We start from the raw sequence: 25555 nt of genomic DNA, 5'->3' as shown, positions 1-25555 counted from the left end.
ATTAAATCAATTATTTTCCTGGGGGTCTTGACATTAACACACTTATATGTACTTTGGCTTGTGCGCCCTTATCCTTAGTAGTCTGACCTTGAGTGAACTTTTTCACTTTCTTTCCCTTGGGCTAGCACAGCTTCATATACTACTTTGCATTGTCATACATACTTCACTTGATATTTCGAATATAATAATATTCTGATTAATAGCCGATTGCCCCTTTTGGGTCTGCAATTAACACCAGGAGAATGTCAACCGCAAATATTCCAGAGACAAGTACTATGTCTTTCAGTCTTAGCCGGGATCTAAATGACCGACAACACAAATTAAAGAATTGTTTAGATACATTACTCGACAAAGATGATGCAGATATGGATCTCCTTCAGGGAGACTGGACCAATGATCTATACAACCTTAAACAGACAATGATAAAACAGACCAAAACTCTTTGGAATAAAGTCACCTTTGAGAAATATATAAGACAATCAATCACTCCGAGAGGCCTTAGACCACGCATCTTCCCTTCCTTTGAGTTAGCTAATGATACATTGAAAACAGAATGGGAAAAAACTTTAACCACATGTTCATTAAATCTAATCAATATCCTCATCAAACATGATGAAATTCTATTGAACCAATATGCAAAAGATATTAACATCTTAGTCAACAAACTCAAAAGCTTTGAAAACTTGGAAAAATTTCAGAAGACATATGATAAGTACAAATTAGAACTAGATAACATAGAAAGAGAGGTAGTTGACAGAAAACGAGGGAAATTGCAAAGAGATAGGAACGACTTTGCCTCCAACACTGTATACAGATGGAATAACACAAAAAAACGCACCTATGAAAACCGTTTCAACTACACTACCTCTGAAATAGATTCTTCTGAGAATGAATCTACACAAGAAGCAACCCCCTTCCGTAGACAACAAAGGGATTTTTTAGGAGCGGTACCCAAAGAGAATCGTTTTTTAGGGCGAGAACAAAGAAAGTACGAAGGGGAAAGAAGAGGAAAAAGGAACCAAAGAGATTGGAAAGAAGAACAGAGGGAGCATCGGCGCAATCGCAAGTGAATGAGGAGCATTCCCTCAGAATCATCAATCTGACAGACAGAATTTTGACCTCACCACAAATACAAATGCTTAATAAAGGTCTTTCATATTCCCCCACACAATCTTTTGACAGATTCGAATTAGAAAAAGATATCAACTTGTTCGCAAGGAAATTGCTCTTAAAAAAGTTTTTTGCAAATAGGACAAGAAACATGGCCAATGATATATCAATTGGATGGACCCCTGATGATTTACAAACCCTGTCTACTCTGGAGGAACTAAGAGGAGAGTCTGTATCAACATTGGATACATCAGACCAACTCCAGACAGATCTGCTTGAAATTCCCACACAACCAGGCACTCCCACAATGTCGTCACTAAAAAAGAAATCCACATTTACACCGGATTTAAAGATCTGTCCTCAAGTCAAAGTCTTTTTGGACTTAGTAAGTAGAGAACTAGACGAACTACAGGACAGGAAAAAGAATCATAAACTTCATCATAATCTCAGTGAAGAAGAAAGAAGAGTCATCACAGATATGAAAAAGTGGGAGGATACCATCATTAAGCCTTCAGACAAGGGGGGCAATATAGTGCTGTGGCCTCGCGAACAATACGTCAAAGAACTTCTGAGACAACTCAATGATATTTGCTATAGACAACTCACCTTCAACCCCACGAGGGATTATCTACATATTTACAATAAAATTATAGAAGAAGCAAGGACTGCAGGAATCATTTCCAAAAATGACTTTGAATTCCTAAAAAGAGAACATCCAAAAGTGCCTACGCTATACTTGCTCCCCAAAATACACAAAAATGAAAAAGACCCACCCGGTAGACCTATAGTCTCCGGGATTGGAAGTCTTACAGAAAATGCAAGTAAATTCATTGACTCCCACCTGAGGGACTATGTGATGGAATTACCTTCATATGTGAGAGACACGCCAGATGTTCTCAGCAAGTTACAAGATATCTTTCTCAATAAGACCACATGGCTTATCACCTGCGACGTCGAAAGCCTCTATACAAGCATACATCATGATTTCGGAATAGAGGCAGTCCGGTATTTCTTAAACAGAAATAGGGAGAACGACTTTAACAACTTCCTCATCACACTACTTCGCTTTGTACTCACGAGAAACTTCTTTGTCTGTAATAACAACTTTTATTTACAGGTAAGGGGCACCGCGATGGGGACTACGTGTGCCCCTACATATGCAAACCTGTATTTAGGGTGGTGGGAACGTGAATGTGTATTCCAAGAGGAGAACGACCGATACACTGATCACGTGATTATGTGGTTACGTTACATCGACGACCTGCTGATAATCTGGGATGGCGATATTCAGCTATTTAGAGAATTCTTGGAAAAACTGAATAATAATAATTTGAATTTACGTCTAACATACGAAGCCAGCCAAACCCAGGTAAACTATCTAGACATCACTCTCTGTGTAGAGGAAGATGGCCGCATCTCTACGGATCTGTTCAGGAAAAAGACTTCCACCAACAGTATTTTACACAACGAGAGTTCCCATCATCCATCGGTATTGAAGGGTCTACCAAAGGGAGAATTTCTCCGTATGAAAAGAAATTGCTCGGAAGAGGCAACATACAAACTAAGATCCAAACAACTCAATCAGAGACTGAGGGCCCGTGGCTACAGTAACAGATCGATCAAAAAAGCGTACAGAGACACAAAGAGATATACTAGGGATCAACTATTAACTGCTAACCCCAAAAAAGAAACAGGAAGGGAAGAACAAGATGGTGTTAGGTTTATAGGCACATATTGTAACGAATGGAGGGATATTCAAACAATTCTCCACAAACATCTGGATATTTTGCATACGGATCCGGATCTAGAGAAAACTTTGGGTGACAAAATCCAGATATCTTGGAGGAGATCTAAGAACCTCAATGACATTCTGGTGCAAAGTCACCTACATATCCCCAAAAAAATGTCCATCATGAAGAAAGGATCAACAAATTGTGGAAAATGTAAAGCATGTCCAACCATGAAGAATGTCAACTCATTTGTAGACAAATTCGGAAAGACATGGAATATTCACGAACATATTGATTGTAATACATCAGCAATCATCTATAATCTTCAATGCCCCTGCAATCTAAGCTATATAGGGAAAACAAAAAGGCCCCTGAAACAGAGGATATTAGAACATCTAGGCAGCATTAGAAATGCAGAAAAGGACCGACATAATTTTAAACCTCTCACCCCTATAGCGAGGCACTTTCTCAGATACCATCAAAGTGACCCTAATCTTCTTACAGCATATGGAATGAAAAAAGTTATTCTGAATATTAGAGGTGGAGACATAGATGGAGAATTACTCAAACAAGAAACAAAACTGATCTTTCTCATGAACACGCTAACACCTCATGGTCTAAATGAGGAAAACAGTTACTTACCTTTCCTCAGATAAGACCAAGCATACACATTTTTTCCTTTCCTTGGACTGTCAGTTCGCTGTCCCAACATTATGTTCTGGGTCCACATATGCAATAAGACCAGGACCTTCATGATCAATTGGAACATATTTTGATAGCCCAAACAATGGCAGGCTAATTTGAAATTTTCATCTTTACATTAAATCCTTCCCCTTGTCCCCCCTTTCAATTAAGAGGTGGTATGATGCTCCTATATGATTATTCACAATTAATGGTATCATTTCTTCATACATAATACACCCCAATTATATCAATAGATAGATCTTATTGTTTGATCTTCATATATAAGATAAATAACCAAAACTGAGTCAGTTAGACCTATGGATCTCACTTTGTATTCAGCTTTTATGGATATAATTCATCCACACCTCACCTTCACTCTTTACCTTGTGAGGAATCTTCTGATACCCTCATCATCATTCTGTATGTCCACTTCACGTTGTTTAAATCACGTAGCACAGGTCTCACCAATCATATTAGGGAACTCATACACCCCTTTACATTTTTTAGCGTATTATTCAATAAATCACACAGTTTTTGTCTTGTTTTTGGTTTTTGGTTTGGGTTTTTGACACTTTATGGGGTTTCCCAATTTTTTTCGAAATATTAGAGCACTTTTTATACATCACTGTCAATCACAATTCACGTCCATGAGTATATAACATTCATGATCACATATATATCTCATCAGCATTAGGTTTTATTTTATTTAATATTTATTAAGAATCACTTATTTTTATTCTCATGAACAATCAATCCATCATTTTATGTCTAATAATGAAAATTTATTCATTTATCTTATATATATATATTTTCTTGTCTCATCATAATTAAATAAACATCACTCATATTCATGAAAATCACTATGTACACAAACAGGATTGCAATTATCAGTGGCTATTGTATAGCACTAAGTAAAACATGTGTGAGAATAATAACATGTTTCACTCAATTAAATATAATTTGGACCTATGAACATGTAATATTTATAATTATATATTATTCACTAACATCAGGACTCAGTTCACATTTATTCAGAATTACTTACCATCATTGTAATACTTAATTTACTATTATTTTATGACCAACAATGAATTTTCTTTCCTTTTTGTCCCCCCCCCCCCTTTATATCAGTAAATATTGTACCATATTTATCCAAAATAATTCATTATGAACACAAATGGGATTACAATGATCAAATAGTAATCATTTAAGCACCAAGTAGAGTATATATAAAGAACAACATCTATCCCATAGGAATAAAGATGCACACTTTTGGAATCTATTTTATTATTACTGTTTATCCATTCTCATAAAGAATTAATTTTGTTCTTATCTATGGTGGTTAATACATCTCATCAGGTGGATCCACAATCGTTTACAATGCCTGGCATCCATGCACACGATGTATGGGAACCGAGGTCACGTGACCCAGAACTTGGATCCAGAATCTACATTTTTTTATATCTAAACGGTAAACCAGATGCCCCCGCTGAGAGAGGGGACACTAGGAGAGAAACTGGCTTAACATAAACCTTCTAACAGCACTATACGTTCCTCAAATAACCGCCTGGGTCTCTCGGACATCGCCGTTCGATTACTAGGGTCTGGGAATGATAGGCTCAGTGACGCGTGTAGCCTCCAGTGCGCACGCGCCGCCGGGTCCCCGGCCCGTTGAAGCTCCCGTCGATCAAGGGAGTGAGGCGGGAGCAATGGGACATGGCAGTGACGGATTGGCAGGCACCTCATAGAGATGAATGTAATTGGCTGCCAAGTAATGACAGGGGGTTTAAAAGACGGATCCGGAAGGCAATCGGCTTGCCTCTGACGAAGCTAACTAGCGAAACGCCGCGTTAGTTCTCTTAGCATATGTGAAAATGACTTGTTCTATGTTGTAATTGCACTGTATATATTCTTATGGATCAAGTGTAAATATACCTAGACCCACAGTTTAGACATATCTGGTACATATCTGCCCCACAGTGGTAGGAAGTGAAAGTGTTTAGCATACAAGAATTATATATGCATTTCCCATAATTCCTGGTACCAATACAGTCTGGTCATAATGGAAACATAGGTGATAGTATTCTCCCAGACTACCGAATTAGGTTATTGAATAGAGAATCCGTACACTAGATATATTCCATCTCTTTATACCAACTAACTCCATTCATAAGGAGTGTACCTATTGCTATCTTCTTTTCAACACTTCTCTCCCTCAGTGTACCAGCTTAATCTGAGATCTGGGAACTACCCATCATCTTCCATCTCTATGGTACAAGAATAGACATAACATACACTAACCTATACCATTAAATTTATATGGTAGGAGGGATCTCAGTTTTATAGGAGGACCATAATTCAAACAAACAGATATATATTTAAATTAAATTATTACTTGAGTGTCCACCCACATAAGACCTAATAAGTGGGCTCCAGCACACATCAAACTGTCATAGATACAGAATTGCCCCTTGTGGCTAATTATTCTAACTGTGAGGTCAAAAGACCAGGGTACATGACACTTTATGAGGATTCTGAGGACTCCGCCCATTTGGGTACATAACAAGACACATAATTATACGTGAACGAGAGGAGCCCATAAGATCCCATTGATCCAATTACTGTCTCACATCTTTAGGAGATTATACTGTGCCTGAGATCAAACATTGTATCTTAATATATAGGCCCCCTTTTTTCTCCTCCTACTTTTTGAAATATTTATTTAGAGGAATTAGTCATTTCACATATAGCTATTTATTTTAATACACATTTTCATTCTTTGTGTTCACATGTCTAACATTTTTTAAACTCAATTTTCGCTTTTTATGAATACTTCTTATTCAGTATACTAATAAAAGTTATATTTTAGCTACTGTATAATTTTTTGTGCACCACATTGAGGACACTTTCCTTCTCTTTTTGAACTCTGTGATTGTATTCTTTGTGTCCGTGGTAGCACCCCCCACTTCTCAATAATTTTGGAATACAATTAAATCAATTATTTTCCTGGGGGTCTTGACATTAACACACTTATATGTACTTTGGCTTGTGCGCCCTTATCCTTAGTAGTCTGACCTTGAGTGAACTTTTTCACTTTCTTTCCCTTGGGCTAGCACAGCTTCATATACTACTTTGCATTGTCATACATACTTCACTTGATATTTCGAATATAATAATATTCTGATTAATAGCCGATTGCCCCTTTTGGGTCTGCAATTAACACCAGGAGAATGTCAACCGCAAATATTCCAGAGACAAGTACTATGTCTTTCAGTCTTAGCCGGGATCTAAATGACCGACAACACAAATTAAAGAATTGTTTAGATACATTACTCGACAAAGATGATGCAGATATGGATCTCCTTCAGGGAGACTGGACCAATGATCTATACAACCTTAAACAGACAATGATAAAACAGACCAAAACTCTTTGGAATAAAGTCACCTTTGAGAAATATATAAGACAATCAATCACTCCGAGAGGCCTTAGACCACGCATCTTCCCTTCCTTTGAGTTAGCTAATGATACATTGAAAACAGAATGGGAAAAAACTTTAACCACATGTTCATTAAATCTAATCAATATCCTCATCAAACATGATGAAATTCTATTGAACCAATATGCAAAAGATATTAACATCTTAGTCAACAAACTCAAAAGCTTTGAAAACTTGGAAAAATTTCAGAAGACATATGATAAGTACAAATTAGAACTAGATAACATAGAAAGAGAGGTAGTTGACAGAAAACGAGGGAAATTGCAAAGAGATAGGAACGACTTTGCCTCCAACACTGTATACAGATGGAATAACACAAAAAAACGCACCTATGAAAACCGTTTCAACTACACTACCTCTGAAATAGATTCTTCTGAGAATGAATCTACACAAGAAGCAACCCCCTTCCGTAGACAACAAAGGGATTTTTTAGGAGCGGTACCCAAAGAGAATCGTTTTTTAGGGCGAGAACAAAGAAAGTACGAAGGGGAAAGAAGAGGAAAAAGGAACCAAAGAGATTGGAAAGAAGAACAGAGGGAGCATCGGCGCAATCGCAAGTGAATGAGGAGCATTCCCTCAGAATCATCAATCTGACAGACAGAATTTTGACCTCACCACAAATACAAATGCTTAATAAAGGTCTTTCATATTCCCCCACACAATCTTTTGACAGATTCGAATTAGAAAAAGATATCAACTTGTTCGCAAGGAAATTGCTCTTAAAAAAGTTTTTTGCAAATAGGACAAGAAACATGGCCAATGATATATCAATTGGATGGACCCCTGATGATTTACAAACCCTGTCTACTCTGGAGGAACTAAGAGGAGAGTCTGTATCAACATTGGATACATCAGACCAACTCCAGACAGATCTGCTTGAAATTCCCACACAACCAGGCACTCCCACAATGTCGTCACTAAAAAAGAAATCCACATTTACACCGGATTTAAAGATCTGTCCTCAAGTCAAAGTCTTTTTGGACTTAGTAAGTAGAGAACTAGACGAACTACAGGACAGGAAAAAGAATCATAAACTTCATCATAATCTCAGTGAAGAAGAAAGAAGAGCCATCACAGATATGAAAAAGTGGGAGGATACCATCATTAAGCCTTCAGACAAGGGGGGCAATATAGTGCTGTGGCCTCGCGAACAATACGTCAAAGAACTTCTGAGACAACTCAATGATAAGACTTGCTATAGACAACTCACCTTCAACCCCACGAGGGATTATCTACATATTTACAATAAAATTATAGAAGAAGCAAGGACTGCAGGAATCATTTCCAAAAATGACTTTGAATTCCTAAAAAGAGAACATCCAAAAGTGCCTACGCTATACTTGCTCCCCAAAATACACAAAAATGAAAAAGACCCACCCGGTAGACCTATAGTCTCCGGGATTGGAAGTCTTACAGAAAATGCAAGTAAATTCATTGACTCCCACCTGAGGGACTATGTGATGGAATTACCTTCATATGTGAGAGACACGCCAGATGTTCTCAGCAAGTTACAAGATATCTTTCTCAATAAGACCACATGGCTTATCACCTGCGACGTCGAAAGCCTCTATACAAGCATACATCATGATTTCGGAATAGAGGCAGTCCGGTATTTCTTAAACAGAAATAGGGAGAACGACTTTAACAACTTCCTCATCACACTACTTCGCTTTGTACTCACGAGAAACTTCTTTGTCTGTAATAACAACTTTTATTTACAGGTAAGGGGCACCGCGATGGGGACTACGTGTGCCCCTATGTATGCAAACCTGTATTTAGGGTGGTGGGAACGTGAATGTGTATTCCAAGAGGAGAACGACCGATACACTGATCACGTGATTATGTGGTTACGTTACATCGACGACCTGCTGATAATCTGGGATGGCGATATTCAGCTATTTAGAGAATTCTTGGAAAAACTGAATAATAATAATTTGAATTTACGTCTAACATACGAAGCCAGCCAAACCCAGGTAAACTATCTAGACATCACTCTCTGTGTAGAGGAAGATGGCCGCATCTCTACGGATCTGTTCAGGAAAAAGACTTCCACCAACAGTATTTTACACAACGAGAGTTCCCATCATCCATCGGTATTGAAGGGTCTACCAAAGGGAGAATTTCTCCGTATGAAAAGAAATTGCTCGGAAGAGGCAACATACAAACTAAGATCCAAACAACTCAATCAGAGACTGAGGGCCCGTGGCTACAGTAACAGATCGATCAAAAAAGCGTACAGAGACACAAAGAGATATACTAGGGATCAACTATTAACTGCTAACCCCAAAAAAGAAACAGGAAGGGAAGAACAAGATGGTGTTAGGTTTATAGGCACATATTGTAACGAATGGAGGGATATTCAAACAATTCTCCACAAACATCTGGATATTTTGCATACGGATCCGGATCTAGAGAAAACTTTGGGTGACAAAATCCAGATATCTTGGAGGAGATCTAAGAACCTCAATGACATTCTGGTGCAAAGTCACCTACATATCCCCCCAAAAATGTCCATCATGAAGAAAGGATCAACAAATTGTGGAAAATGTAAAGCATGTCCAACCATGAAGAATGTCAACTCATTTGTAGACAAATTCGGAAAGACATGGAATATTCACGAACATATTGATTGTAATACATCAGCAATCATCTATAATCTTCAATGCCCCTGCAATCTAAGCTATATAGGGAAAACAAAAAGGCCCCTGAAACAGAGGATATTAGAACATCTAGGCAGCATTAGAAATGCAGAAAAGGACCGGCATAATTTTAAACCTCTCACCCCTATAGCGAGGCACTTTCTCAGATACCATCAAAGTGACCCTAATCTTCTTACAGCATATGGAATGAAAAAAGTTATTCTGAATATTAGAGGTGGAGACATAGATGGAGAATTACTCAAACAAGAAACAAAACTGATCTTTCTCATGAACACGCTAACACCTCATGGTCTAAATGAGGAAAACAGTTACTTACCTTTCCTCAGATAAGACCAAGCATACACATTTTTTCCTTTCCTTGGACTGTCAGTTCGCTGTCCCAACATTATGTTCTGGGTCCACATATGCAATAAGACCAGGACCTTCATGATCAATTGGAACATATTTTGATAGCCCAAACAATGGCAGGCTAATTTGAAATTTTCATCTTTACATGAAATCCTTCCCCTTGTCCCCCCTTTCAATTAAGAGGTGGTATGATGCTCCTATATGATTATTCACAATTACTGGTATCATTTCTTCATACATAATACACCCCAATTATATCAATAGATAGATCTTATTGTTTGATCTTCATATATAAGATAAATAACCAAAACTGAGTCAGTTAGACCTATGGATCTCACTTTGTATTCAGCTTTTATGGATATAATTCATCCACACCTCACCTTCACTCTTTACCTTGTGAGGAATCTTCTGATACCCTCATCATCATTCTGTATGTCCACTTCACGTTGTTTAAATCATGTAGCACAGGTCTCACCAATCATATTAGGGAACTCATACACCCCTTTACATTTTTTAGCGTATTATTCAATAAATCACACAGTTTTTGTCTTGTTTTTGGTTTTTGGTTTGGGTTTTTGACACTTTATGGGGTTTCCCAATTTTTTTCGAAATATTAGAGCACTTTTTATACATCACTGTCAATCACAATTCACGTCCATGAGTATATAACATTCATGATCACATATATATCTCATCAGCATTAGGTTTTATTTTATTTAATATTTATTAAGAATCACTTATTTTTATTCTCATGAACAATCAATCCATCATTTTATGTCTAATAATGAAAATTTATTCATTTATCTTATATATATATATATATATATTTTCTTGTCTCATCATAATTAAATAAACATCACTCATATTCATGAAAATCACTATGTACACAAACAGGATTGCAATTATCAGTGGCTATTGTATAGCACTAAGTAAAACATGTGTGAGAATAATAACATGTTTCACTCAATTAAATATAATTTGGACCTATGAACATGTAATATTTATAATTATATATTATTCACTAACATCAGGACTCAGTTCACATTTATTCAGAATTACTTACCATCATTGTAATACTTAATTTACTATTATTTTATGACCAACAATGAATTTTCTTTCCTTTTTGTCCCCCCCCCCTTTGTATCAGTAAATATTGTACCATATTTATCCAAAATAATTCATTATGAACACAAATGGGATTACAATGATCAAATAGTAATCATTTAAGCACCAAGTAGAGTATATATAAAGAACAACATCTATCCCATAGGAATAAAGATGCACACTTTTGGAATCTATTTTATTATTACTGTTTATCCATTCTCATAAAGAATTAATTTTGTTCTTATCTATGGTGGTTAATACATCTCATCAGGTGGATCCACAATCGTTTACAATGCCTGGCATCCATGCACACGATGTATGGGAACCGAGGTCACGTGACCCAGAACTTGGATCCAGAATCTACATTTTTTTATATCTAAACGGTAAACCAGATGCCCCCGCTGAGAGAGGGGACACTAGGAGAGAAACTGGCTTAACATAAACCTTCTAACAGCACTATACGTTCCTCAAATAACCGCCTGGGTCTCTCGGACATCGCCATTCGATTACTAGGGTCTGGGAATGATAGGCTCAGTGACGCGTGTAGCCTCCAGTGCGCACGCGCCGCCGGGTCCCCGGCCCGTTGAAGCTCCCGTCGATCAAGGGAGTGAGGCGGGAGCAATGGGACATGGCAGTGACGGATTGGCAGGCACCTCATAGAGATGAATGTAATTGGCTGCCAAGTAATGACAGGGGGTTTAAAAGACGGATCCGGAAGGCAATCGGCTTGCCTCTGACGAAGCTAACTAGCGAAACGCCGCGTTAGGTTCTCTTAGCATATGTGAAAATGACTTGTTCTATGTTGTAATTGCACTGTATATATTCTTATGGATCAAGTGTAAATATACCTAGACCCACAGTTTAGACATATCTGGTACATATCTGCCCCACAGTGGTAGGAAGTGAAAGTGTTTAGCATACAAGAATTATATATGCATTTCCCATAATTCCTGGTACCAATACAGTCTGGTCATAATGGAAACATAGGTGATAGTATTCTCCCAGACTACCGAATTAGGTTATTGAATAGAGAATCCGTACACTAGATATATTCCATCTCTTTATACCAACTAACTCCATTCATAAGGAGTGTACCTATTGCTATCTTCTTTTCAACACTTCTCTCCCTCAGTGTACCAGCTTAATCTGAGATCTGGGAACTACCCATCATCTTCCATCTCTATGGTACAAGAATAGACATAACATACACTAACCTATACCATTAAATTTATATGGTAGGAGGGATCTCAGTTTTATAGGAGGACCATAATTCAAACAAACAGATATATATTTAAATTAAATTATTACTTGAGTGTCCACCCACATAAGACCTAATAAGTGGGCTCCAGCACACATCAAACTGTCATAGATACAGAATTGCCCCTTGTGGCTAATTATTCTAACTGTGAGGTCAAAAGACCAGGGTACATGACACTTTATGAGGATTCTGAGGACTCCGCCCATTTGGGTACATAACAAGACACATAATTATACGTGAACGAGAGGAGCCCATAAGATCCCATTGATCCAATTACTGTCTCACATCTTTAGGAGATTATACTGTGCCTGAGATCAAACATTGTATCTTAATATATAGGCCCCCTTTTTTCTCCTCCTACTTTTTGAAATATTTATTTAGAGGAATTAGTCATTTCACATATAGCTATTTATTTTAATACACATTTTCATTCTTTGTGTTCACATGTCTAACATTTTTTAAACTCAATTTTCGCTTTTTATGAATACTTCTTATTCAGTATACTAATAAAAGTTATATTTTAGCTACTGTATAATTTTTTGTGCACCACATTGAGGACACTTTCCTTCTCCTTTTGAACTCTGTGATTGTATTCTTTGTGTCCGTGGTAGCACCCCCCACTTCTCAATAATTTTGGAATACAATTAAATCAATTATTTTCCTGGGGGTCTTGACATTAACACACTTATATGTACTTTGGCTTGTGCGCCCTTATCCTTAGTAGTCTGACCTTGAGTGAACTTTTTCACTTTCTTTCCCTTGGGCTAGCACAGCTTCATATACTACTTTGCATTGTCATACATACTTCACTTGATATTTCGAATATAATAATATTCTGATTAATAGCCGATTGCCCCTTTTGGGTCTGCAATTAACACCAGGAGAATGTCAACCGCAAATATTCCAGAGACAAGTACTATGTCTTTCAGTCTTAGCCGGGATCTAAATGACCGACAACACAAATTAAAGAATTGTTTAGATACATTACTCGACAAAGATGATGCAGATATGGATCTCCTTCAGGGAGACTGGACCAATGATCTATACAACCTTAAACAGACAATGATAAAACAGACCAAAACTCTTTGGAATAAAGTCACCTTTGAGAAATATATAAGACAATCAATCACTCCGAGAGGCCTTAGACCACGCATCTTCCCTTCCTTTGAGTTAGCTAATGATACATTGAAAACAGAATGGGAAAAAACTTTAACCACATGTTCATTAAATCTAATCAATATCCTCATCAAACATGATGAAATTCTATTGAACCAATATGCAAAAGATATTAACATCTTAGTCAACAAACTCAAAAGCTTTGAAAACTTGGAAAAATTTCAGAAGACATATGATAAGTACAAATTAGAACTAGATAACATAGAAAGAGAGGTAGTTGACAGAAAACGAGGGAAATTGCAAAGAGATAGGAACGACTTTGCCTCCAACACTGTATACAGATGGAATAACACAAAAAAACGCACCTATGAAAACCGTTTCAACTACACTACCTCTGAAATAGATTCTTCTGAGAATGAATCTACACAAGAAGCAACCCCCTTCCGTAGACAACAAAGGGATTTTTTAGGAGCGGTACCCAAAGAGAATCGTTTTTTAGGGCGAGAACAAAGAAAGTACGAAGGGGAAAGAAGAGGAAAAAGGAACCAAAGAGATTGGAAAGAAGAACAGAGGGAGCATCGGCGCAATCGCAAGTGAATGAGGAGCATTCCCTCAGAATCATCAATCTGACAGACAGAATTTTGACCTCACCACAAATACAAATGCTTAATAAAGGTCTTTCATATTCCCCCACACAATCTTTTGACAGATTCGAATTAGAAAAAGATATCAACTTGTTCGCAAGGAAATTGCTCTTAAAAAAGTTTTTTGCAAATAGGACAAGAAACATGGCCAATGATATATCAATTGGATGGACCCCTGATGATTTACAAACCCTGTCTACTCTGGAGGAACTAAGAGGAGAGTCTGTATCAACATTGGATACATCAGACCAACTCCAGACAGATCTGCTTGAAATTCCCACACAACCAGGCACTCCCACAATGTCGTCACTAAAAAAGAAATCCACATTTACACCGGATTTAAAGATCTGTCCTCAAGTCAAAGTCTTTTTGGACTTAGTAAGTAGAGAACTAGATGAACTACAGGACAGGAAAAAGAATCATAAACTTCATCATAATCTTAGTGAAGAAGAAAGGAGAGCCATCACAGATATGAAAAAGTGGGAGGATACCATCATTAAGCCTTCAGACAAGGGGGGCAATATAGTGCTGTGGCCTCGCGAACAATACGTCAAAGAACTTCTGAGACAACTCAATGATAAGACTTGCTATAGACAACTCACCTTCAACCCCACGAGGGATTATCTACATATTTACAATAAAATTATAGAAGAAGCAAGGACTGCAGGAATCATTTCCAAAAATGACTTTGAATTCCTAAAAAGAGAACATCCAAAAGTGCCTACGCTATACTTGCTCCCCAAAATACACAAAAATGAAAAAGACCCACCCGGTAGACCTATAGTCTCCGGGATTGGAAGTCTTACAGAAAATGCAAGTAAATTCATTGACTCCCACCTGAGGGACTATGTGATGGAATTACCTTCATATGTGAGAGACACGCCAGATGTTCTCAGCAAGTTACAAGATATCTTTCTCAATAAGACCACATGGCTTATCACCTGCGACGTCGAAAGCCTCTATACAAGCATACATCATGATTTCGGAATAGAGGCAGTCCGGTATTTCTTAAACAGAAATAGGGAGAACGACTTTAACAACTTCCTCATCACACTACTTCGCTTTGTACTCACGAGAAACTTCTTTGTCTGTAATAACAACTTTTATTTACAGGTAAGGGGCACCGCGATGGGGACTACGTGTGCCCCTACGTATGCAAACCTGTATTTAGGGTGGTGGGAACGTGAATGTGTATTCCAAGAGGAGAACGACCGATACACTGATCACGTGATTATGTGGTTACGTTACATCGACGACCTGCTGATAATCTGGGATGGCGATATTCAGCTATTTAGAGAATTCTTGGAAAAACTGAATAATAATAATTTGAATTTACGTCTAACATACGAAGCCAGCCAAACCCAGGTAAACTATCTAGACATCACTCTCTGTGTAGAGGAAGATGGCCGCATCTCTACGGATCTGTTCAGGAAAAAGACTTCCACCAACAGTATTTTACACAACGAGAGTTCCCATCATCCATCGGTATTGAAGGGTCTACCAAAGGGAGAATTTCTCCGTATGAAAAGAAATTGCTCGGAAGAGGCAACATACAAACTAAGATCCAAACAACTCAATCAGAGACTGAGGGCCCGTGGCTACAGTAACAGATCGATCAAAAAAGCGTACAGAGACACAAAGAGATATACTAGGGATCAACTATTAACTGCTAACCCCAAAAAAGAAACAGGAAGGGAAGAGCAAGATGGTGTTAGGTTTATAGGCACATATTGTAACGAATGGAGGGATATTCAAACAATTCTCCACAAACATCTGGATATTTTGCATACGGATCCGGATCTAGAGAAAACTTTGGGTGACAAAATCCAGATATCTTGGAGGAGATCTAAGAACCTCAATGACATTCTGGTGCAAAGTCACCTACATATCCCCCAAAAAATGTCCATCATGAAGAAAGGATCAACAAATTGTGGAAAATGTAAAGCATGTCCAACCATGAAGAATGTCAACTCATTTGTAGACAAATTCGGAAAGACATGGAATATTCACGAACATATTGATTGTAATACATCAGCAATCATCTATAATCTTCAATGCCCCTGCAATCTAAGCTATATAGGGAAAACAAAAAGGCCCCTGAAACAGAGGATATTAGAACATCTAGGCAGCATTAGAAATGCAGAAAAGGACCGACATAATTTTAAACCTCTCACCCCTATAGCGAGGCACTTTCTCAGATACCATCAAAGTGACCCTAATCTTCTTACAGCATATGGAATGAAAAAAGTTATTCTGAATATTAGAGGTGGAGACATAGATGGAGAATTACTCAAACAAGAAACAAAACTGATCTTTCTCATGAACACGCTAACACCTCATGGTCTAAATGAGGAAAACAGTTACTTACCTTTCCTCAGATAAGACCAAGCATACACATTTTTTCCTTTCCTTGGACTGTCAGTTCGCTGTCCCAACATTATGTTCTGGGTCCACATATGCAATAAGACCAGGACCTTCATGATCAATTGGAACATATTTTGATAGCCCAAACAATGGCAGGCTAATTTGAAATTTTCATCTTTACATGAAATCCTTCCCCTTGTCCCCCCTTTCAATTAAGAGGTGGTATGATGCTCCTATATGATTATTCACAATTACTGGTATCATTTCTTCATACATAATACACCCCAATTATATCAATAGATAGATCTTATTGTTTGATCTTCATATATAAGATAAATAACCAAAACTGAGTCAGTTAGACCTATGGATCTCACTTTGTATTCAGCTTTTATGGATATAATTCATCCACACCTCACCTTCACTCTTTACCTTGTGAGGAATCTTCTGATACCCTCATCATCATTCTGTATGTCCACTTCACGTTGTTTAAATCACGTAGCACAGGTCTCACCAATCATATTAGGGAACTCATACACCCCTTTACATTTTTTAGTGTATTATTCAATAAATCACACAGTTTTTGTCTTGTTTTTGGTTTTTGGTTTGGGTTTTTGACACTTTATGGGGTTTCCCAATTTTTTTCGAAATATTAGAGCACTTTTTATACATCACTGTCAATCACAATTCACGTCCATGAGTATATAACATTCATGATCACATATATATCTCATCAGCATTAGGTTTTATTTTATTTAATATTTATTAAGAATCACTTATTTTTATTCTCATGAACAATCAATCCATCATTTTATGTCTAATAATGAAAATTTATTCATTTATCTTATATATATATATTTTCTTGTCTCATCATAATTAAATAAACATCACTCATATTCATGAAAATCACTATGTACACAAACAGGATTGCAATTATCAGTGGCTATTGTATAGCACTAAGTAAAACATGTGTGAGAATAATAACATGTTTCACTCAATTAAATATAATTTGGACCTATGAACATGTAATATTTATAATTATATATTATTCACTAACATCAGGACTCAGTTCACATTTATTCAGAATTACTTACCATCATTGTAATACTTAATTTACTATTATTTTATGACCAACAATGAATTTTCTTTCCTTTTTGTCCCCCCCCTTTATATCAGTAAATATTGTACCATATTTATCCAAAATAATTCATTATGAACACAAATGGGATTACAATGATCAAATAGTAATCATTTAAGCACCAAGTAGAGTATATATAAAGAACAACATCTATCCCATAGGAATAAAGATGCACACTTTTGGAATCTATTTTATTATTACTGTTTATCCATTCTCATAAAGAATTAATTTTGTTCTTATCTATGGTGGTTAATACATCTCATCAGGTGGATCCACAATCGTTTACAATGCCTGGCATCCATGCACACGATGTATGGGAACCGAGGTCACGTGACCCAGAACTTGGATCCAGAATCTACATTTTTTTATATCTAAACGGTAAACCAGATGCCCCCGCTGAGAGAGGGGACACTAGGAGAGAAACTGGCTTAACATAAACCTTCTAACAGCACTATACGTTCCTCAAATAACCGCCTGGGTCTCTCGGACATCGCCGTTCGATTACTAGGGTCTGGGAATGATAGGCTCAGTGACGCGTGTAGCCTCCAGTGCGCACGCGCCGCCGGGTCCCCGGCCCGTTGAAGCTCCCGTCGATCAAGGGAGTGAGGCGGGAGCAATGGGACATGGCAGTGACGGATTGGCAGGCACCTCATAGAGATGAATGTAATTGGCTGCCAAGTAATGACAGGGGGTTTAAAAGACGGATCCGGAAGGCAATCGGCTTGCCTCTGACGAAGCTAACTAGCGAAACGCCGCGTTAGGTTCTCTTAGCATATGTGAAAATGACTTGTTCTATGTTGTAATTGCACTGTATATATTCTTATGGATCAAGTGTAAATATACCTAGACCCACAGTTTAGACATATCTGGTACATATCTGCCCCACAGTGGTAGGAAGTGAAAGTGTTTAGCATACAAGAATTATATATGCATTTCCCATAATTCCTGGTACCAATACAGTCTGGTCATAATGGAAACATAGGTGATAGTATTCTCCCAGACTACCGAATTAGGTTATTGAATAGAGAATCCGTACACTAGATATATTCCATCTCTTTATACCAACTAACTCCATTCATAAGGAGTGTACCTATTGCTATCTTCTTTTCAACACTTCTCTCCCTCAGTGTACCAGCTTAATCTGAGATCTGGGAACTACCCATCATCTTCCATCTCTATGGTACAAGAATAGACATAACATACACTAACCTATACCATTAAATTTATATGGTAGGAGGGATCTCAGTTTTATAGGAGGACCATAATTCAAACAAACAGATATATATTTAAATTAAATTATTACTTGAGTGTCCACCCACATAAGACCTAATAAGTGGGCTCCAGCACACATCAAACTGTCATAGATACAGAATTGCCCCTTGTGGCTAATTATTCTAACTGTGAGGTCAAAAGACCAGGGTACATGACACTTTATGAGGATTCTGAGGACTCCGCCCATTTGGGTACATAACAAGACACATAATTATACGTGAACGAGAGGAGCCCATAAGATCCCATTGATCCAATTACTGTCTCACATCTTTAGGAGATTATACTGTGCCTGAGATCAAACATTGTATCTTAATATATAGGCCCCCTTTTTTCTCCTCCTACTTTTTGAAATATTTATTTAGAGGAATTAGTCATTTCACATATAGCTATTTATTTTAATACACATTTTCATTCTTTGTGTTCACATGTGTAACATTTTTTAAACTCAATTTTCGCTTTTTATGAATACTTCTTATTCAGTATACTAATAAAAGTTATATTTTAGCTACTGTATAATTTTTTGTGCACCACATTGAGGACACTTTCCTTCTCCTTTTGAACTCTGTGATTGTATTCTTTGTGTCCGTGGTAGCACCCCCCACTTCTCAATAATTTTGGAATACAATTAAATCAATTATTTTCCTGGGGGTCTTGACATTAACACACTTATATGTACTTTGGCTTGTGCGCCCTTATCCTTAGTAGTCTGACCTTGAGTGAACTTTTTCACTTTCTTTCCCTTGGGCTAGCACAGCTTCATATACTACTTTGCATTGTCATACATACTTCACTTGATATTTCGAATATAATAATATTCTGATTAATAGCCGATTGCCCCTTTTGGGTCTGCAATTAACACCAGGAGAATGTCAACCGCAAATATTCCAGAGACAAGTACTATGTCTTTCAGTCTTAGCCGGGATCTAAATGACCGACAACACAAATTAAAGAATTGTTTAGATACATTACTCGACAAAGATGATGCAGATATGGATCTCCTTCAGGGAGACTGGACCAATGATCTATACAACCTTAAACAGACAATGATAAAACAGACCAAAACTCTTTGGAATAAAGTCACCTTTGAGAAATATATAAGACAATCAATCACTCCGAGAGGCCTTAGACCACGCATCTTCCCTTCCTTTGAGTTAGCTAATGATACATTGAAAACAGAATGGGAAAAAACTTTAACCACATGTTCATTAAATCTAATCAATATCCTCATCAAACATGATGAAATTCTATTGAACCAATATGCAAAAGATATTAACATCTTAGTCAACAAACTCAAAAGCTTTGAAAACTTGGAAAAATTTCAGAAGACATATGATAAGTACAAATTAGAACTAGATAACATAGAAAGAGAGGTAGTTGACAGAAAACGAGGGAAATTGCAAAGAGATAGGAACGACTTTGCCTCCAACACTGTATACAGATGGAATAACACAAAAAAACGCACCTATGAAAACCGTTTCAACTACACTACCTCTGAAATAGATTCTTCTGAGAATGAATCTACACAAGAAGCAACCCCCTTCCGTAGACAACAAAGGGATTTTTTAGGAGCGGTACCCAAAGAGAATCGTTTTTTAGGGCGAGAACAAAGAAAGTACGAAGGGGAAAGAAGAGGAAAAAGGAACCAAAGAGATTGGAAAGAAGAACAGAGGGAGCATCGGCGCAATCGCAAGTGAATGAGGAGCATTCCCTCAGAATCATCAATCTGACAGACAGAATTTTGACCTCACCACAAATACAAATGCTTAATAAAGGTCTTTCATATTCCCCCACACAATCTTTTGACAGATTCGAATTAGAAAAAGATATCAACTTGTTCGCAAGGAAATTGCTCTTAAAAAAGTTTTTTGCAAATAGGACAAGAAACATGGCCAATGATATATCAATTGGATGGACCCCTGATGATTTACAAACCCTGTCTACTCTGGAGGAACTAAGAGGAGAGTCTGTATCAACATTGGATACATCAGACCAACTCCAGACAGATCTGCTTGAAATTCCCACACAACCAGGCACTCCCACAATGTCGTCACTAAAAAAGAAATCCACATTTACACCGGATTTAAAGATCTGTCCTCAAGTCAAAGTCTTTTTGGACTTAGTAAGTAGAGAACTAGACGAACTACAGGACAGGAAAAAGAATCATAAACTTCATCATAATCTCAGTGAAGAAGAAAGAAGAGCCATCACAGATATGAAAAAGTGGGAGGATACTATCATTAAGCCTTCAGACAAGGGGGGCAATATAGTGCTGTGGCCTCGCGAACAATACGTCAAAGAACTTCTGAGACAACTCAATGATAAGACTTGCTATAGACAACTCACCTTCAACCCCACGAGGGATTATCTACATATTTACAATAAAATTATAGAAGAAGCAAGGACTGCAGGAATCATTTCCAAAAATGACTTTGAATTCCTAAAAAGAGAACATCCAAAAGTGCCTACGCTATACTTGCTCCCCAAAATACACAAAAATGAAAAAGACCCACCCGGTAGACCTATAGTCTCCGGGATTGGAAGTCTTACAGAAAATGCAAGTAAATTCATTGACTCCCACCTGAGGGACTATGTGATGGAATTACCTTCATATGTGAGAGACACGCCAGATGTTCTCAGCAAGTTACAAGATATCTTTCTCAATAAGACCACATGGCTTATCACCTGCGACGTCGAAAGCCTCTATACAAGCATACATCATGATTTCGGAATAGAGGCAGTCCGGTATTTCTTAAACAGAAATAGGGAGAACGACTTTAACAACTTCCTCATCACACTACTTCGCTTTGTACTCACGAGAAACTTCTTTGTCTGTAATAACAACTTTTATTTACAGGTAAGGGGCACCGCGATGGGGACTACGTGTGCCCCTACGTATGCAAACCTGTATTTAGGGTGGTGGGAACGTGAATGTGTATTCCAAGAGGAGAACGACCGATACACTGATCACGTGATTATGTGGTTACGTTACATCGACGACCTGCTGATAATCTGGGATGGCGATATTCAGCTATTTAGAGAATTCTTGGAAAAACTGAATAATAATAATTTGAATTTACGTCTAACATACGAAGCCAGCCAAACCCAGGTAAACTATCTAGACATCACTCTCTGTGTAGAGGAAGATGGCCGCATCTCTACGGATCTGTTCAGGAAAAAGACTTCCACCAACAGTATTTTACACAACGAGAGTTCCCATCATCCATCGGTATTGAAGGGTCTACCAAAGGGAGAATTTCTCCGTATGAAAAGAAATTGCTCGGAAGAGGCAACATACAAACTAAGATCCAAACAACTCAATCAGAGACTGAGGGCCCGTGGCTACAGTAACAGATCGATCAAAAAAGCGTACAGAGACACAAAGAGATATACTAGGGATCAACTATTAACTGCTAACCCCAAAAAAGAAACAGGAAGGGAAGAACAAGATGGTGTTAGGTTTATAGGCACATATTGTAACGAATGGAGGGATATTCAAACAATTCTCCACAAACATCTGGATATTTTGCATACGGATCCGGATCTAGAGAAAACTTTGGGTGACAAAATCCAGATATCTTGGAGGAGATCTAAGAACCTCAATGACATTCTGGTGCAAAGTCACCTACATATCCCCAAAAAAATGTCCATCATGAAGAAAGGATCAACAAATTGTGGAAAATGTAAAGCATGTCCAACCATGAAGAATGTCAACTCATTTGTAGACAAATTCGGAAAGACATGGAATATTCACGAACATATTGATTGTAATACATCAGCAATCATCTATAATCTTCAATGCCCCTGCAATCTAAGCTATATAGGGAAAACAAAAAGGCCCCTGAAACAGAGGATATTAGAACATCTAGGCAGCATTAGAAATGCAGAAAAGGACCGACATAATTTTAAACCTCTCACCCCTATAGCGAGGCACTTTCTCAGATACCATCAAAGTGACCCTAATCTTCTTACAGCATATGGAATGAAAAAAGTTATTCTGAATATTAGAGGTGGAGACATAGATGGAGAATTACTCAAACAAGAAACAAAACTGATCTTTCTCATGAACAGGCTAACACCTCATGGTCTAAATGAGGAAAACAGTTACTTACCTTTCCTCAGATAAGACCAAGCATACACATTTTTTCCTTTCCTTGGACTGTCAGTTCGCTGTCCCAACATTATGTTCTGGGTCCACATATGCAATAAGACCAGGACCTTCATGATCAATTGGAACATATTTTGATAGCCCAAACAATGGCAGGCTAATTTGAAATTTTCATCTTTACATGAAATCCTTCCCCTTGTCCCCCCTTTCAATTAAGAGGTGGTATGATGCTCCTATATGATTATTCACAATTACTGGTATCATTTCTTCATACATAATACACCCCAATTATATCAATAGATAGATCTTATTGTTTGATCTTCATATATAAGATAAATAACCAAAACTGAGTCAGTTAGACCTATGGATCTCACTTTGTATTCAGCTTTTATGGATATAATTCATCCACACCTCACCTTCACTCTTTACCTTGTGAGGAATCTTCTGATACCCTCATCATCATTCTGTATGTCCACTTCACGTTGTTTAAATCACGTAGCACAGGTCTCACCAATCATATTAGGGAACTCATACACCCCTTTACATTTTTTAGCATATTATTCAATAAATCACACAGTTTTTGTCTTGTTTTTGGTTTTTGGTTTGGGTTTTTGACACTTTATGGGGTTTCCCAATTTTTTTCGAAATATTAGAGCACTATTTATACATCACTGTCAATCACAATTCACGTCCATGAGTATATAACATTCATGATCACATATATATCTCATCAGCATTAGGTTTTATTTTATTTAATATTTATTAAGAATCACTTATTTTTATTCTCATGAACAATCAATCCATCATTTTATGTCTAATAATGAAAATTTATTCATTTATCTTATATATATATATTTTCTTGTCTCATCATAATTAAATAAACATCACTCATATTCATGAAAATCACTATGTACACAAACAGGATTGCAATTATCAGTGGCTATTGTATAGCACTAAGTAAAACATGTGTGAGAATAATAACATGTTTCACTCAATTAAATATAATTTGGACCTATGAACATGTAATATTTATAATTATATATTATTCACTAACATCAGGACTCAGTTCACATTTATTCAGAATTACTTACCATCATTGTAATACTTAATTTACTATTATTTTATGACCAACAATGAATTTTCTTTCCTTTTTGTCCCCCCCCCCTTTATATCAGTAAATATTGTACCATATTTATCCAAAATAATTCATTATGAACACAAATGGGATTACAATGATCAAATAGTAATCATTTAAGCACCAAGTAGAGTATATATAAAGAACAACATCTATCCCATAGGAATAAAGATGCACACTTTTGGAATCTATTTTATTATTACTGTTTATCCATTCTCATAAAGAATTAATTTTGTTCTTATCTATGGTGGTTAATACATCTCATCAGGTGGATCCACAATCATTTACAATGCCTGGCATCCATGCACACGATGTATGGGAACCGAGGTCACGTGACCCAGAACTTGGATCCAGAATCTACATTTTTTTATATCTAAACGGTAAACCAGATGCCCCCGCTGAGAGAGGGGACACTAGGAGAGAAACTGGCTTAACATAAACCTTCTAACAGCACTATACGTTCCTCAAATAACCGCCTGGGTCTCTCGGACATCGCCGTTCGATTACTAGGGTCTGGGAATGATAGGCTCAGTGACGCGTGTAGCCTCCAGTGCGCACGCGCCGCCGGGTCCCCGGCCCGTTGAAGCTCCCGTCGATCAAGGGAGTGAGGCGGGAGCAATGGGACATGGCAGTGACGGATTGGCAGGCACCTCATAGAGATGAATGTAATTGGCTGCCAAGTAATGACAGGGGGTTTAAAAGACGGATCCGGAAGGCAATCGGCTTGCCTCTGACGAAGCTAACTAGCGAAACGCCGCGTTAGGTTCTCTTAGCATATGTGAAAATGACTTGTTCTATGTTGTAATTGCACTGTATATATTCTTATGGATCAAGTGTAAATATACCTAGACCCACAGTTTAGACATATCTGGTACATATCTGCCCCACAGTGGTAGGAAGTGAAAGTGTTTAGCATACAAGAATTATATATGCATTTCCCATAATTCCTGGTACCAATACAGTCTGGTCATAATGGAAACATAGGTGATAGTATTCTCCCAGACTACCGAATTAGGTTATTGAATAGAGAATCCGTACACTAGATATATTCCATCTCTTTATACCAACTAACTCCATTCATAAGGAGTGTACCTATTGCTATCTTCTTTTCAACACTTCTCTCCCTCAGTGTACCAGCTTAATCTGAGATCTGGGAACTACCCATCATCTTCCATCTCTATGGTACAAGAATAGACATAACATACACTAACCTATACCATTAAATTTATATGGTAGGAGGGATCTCAGTTTTATAGGAGGACCATAATTCAAACAAACAGATATATATTTAAATTAAATTATTACTTGAGTGTCCACCCACATAAGACCTAATAAGTGGGCTCCAGCACACATCAAACTGTCATAGATACAGAATTGCCCCTTGTGGCTAATT

The sequence above is a fragment of the Pseudophryne corroboree genome, chromosome 12 (assembly GCF_028390025.1).
Source record: "Pseudophryne corroboree isolate aPseCor3 chromosome 12, aPseCor3.hap2, whole genome shotgun sequence".
NCBI classification, from domain to species: Eukaryota; Metazoa; Chordata; class Amphibia; order Anura; family Myobatrachidae; genus Pseudophryne; species Pseudophryne corroboree.
The sequence above is the reverse complement of the archived record's forward strand: the minus strand, read 5'-3'. Positions refer to the sequence as shown.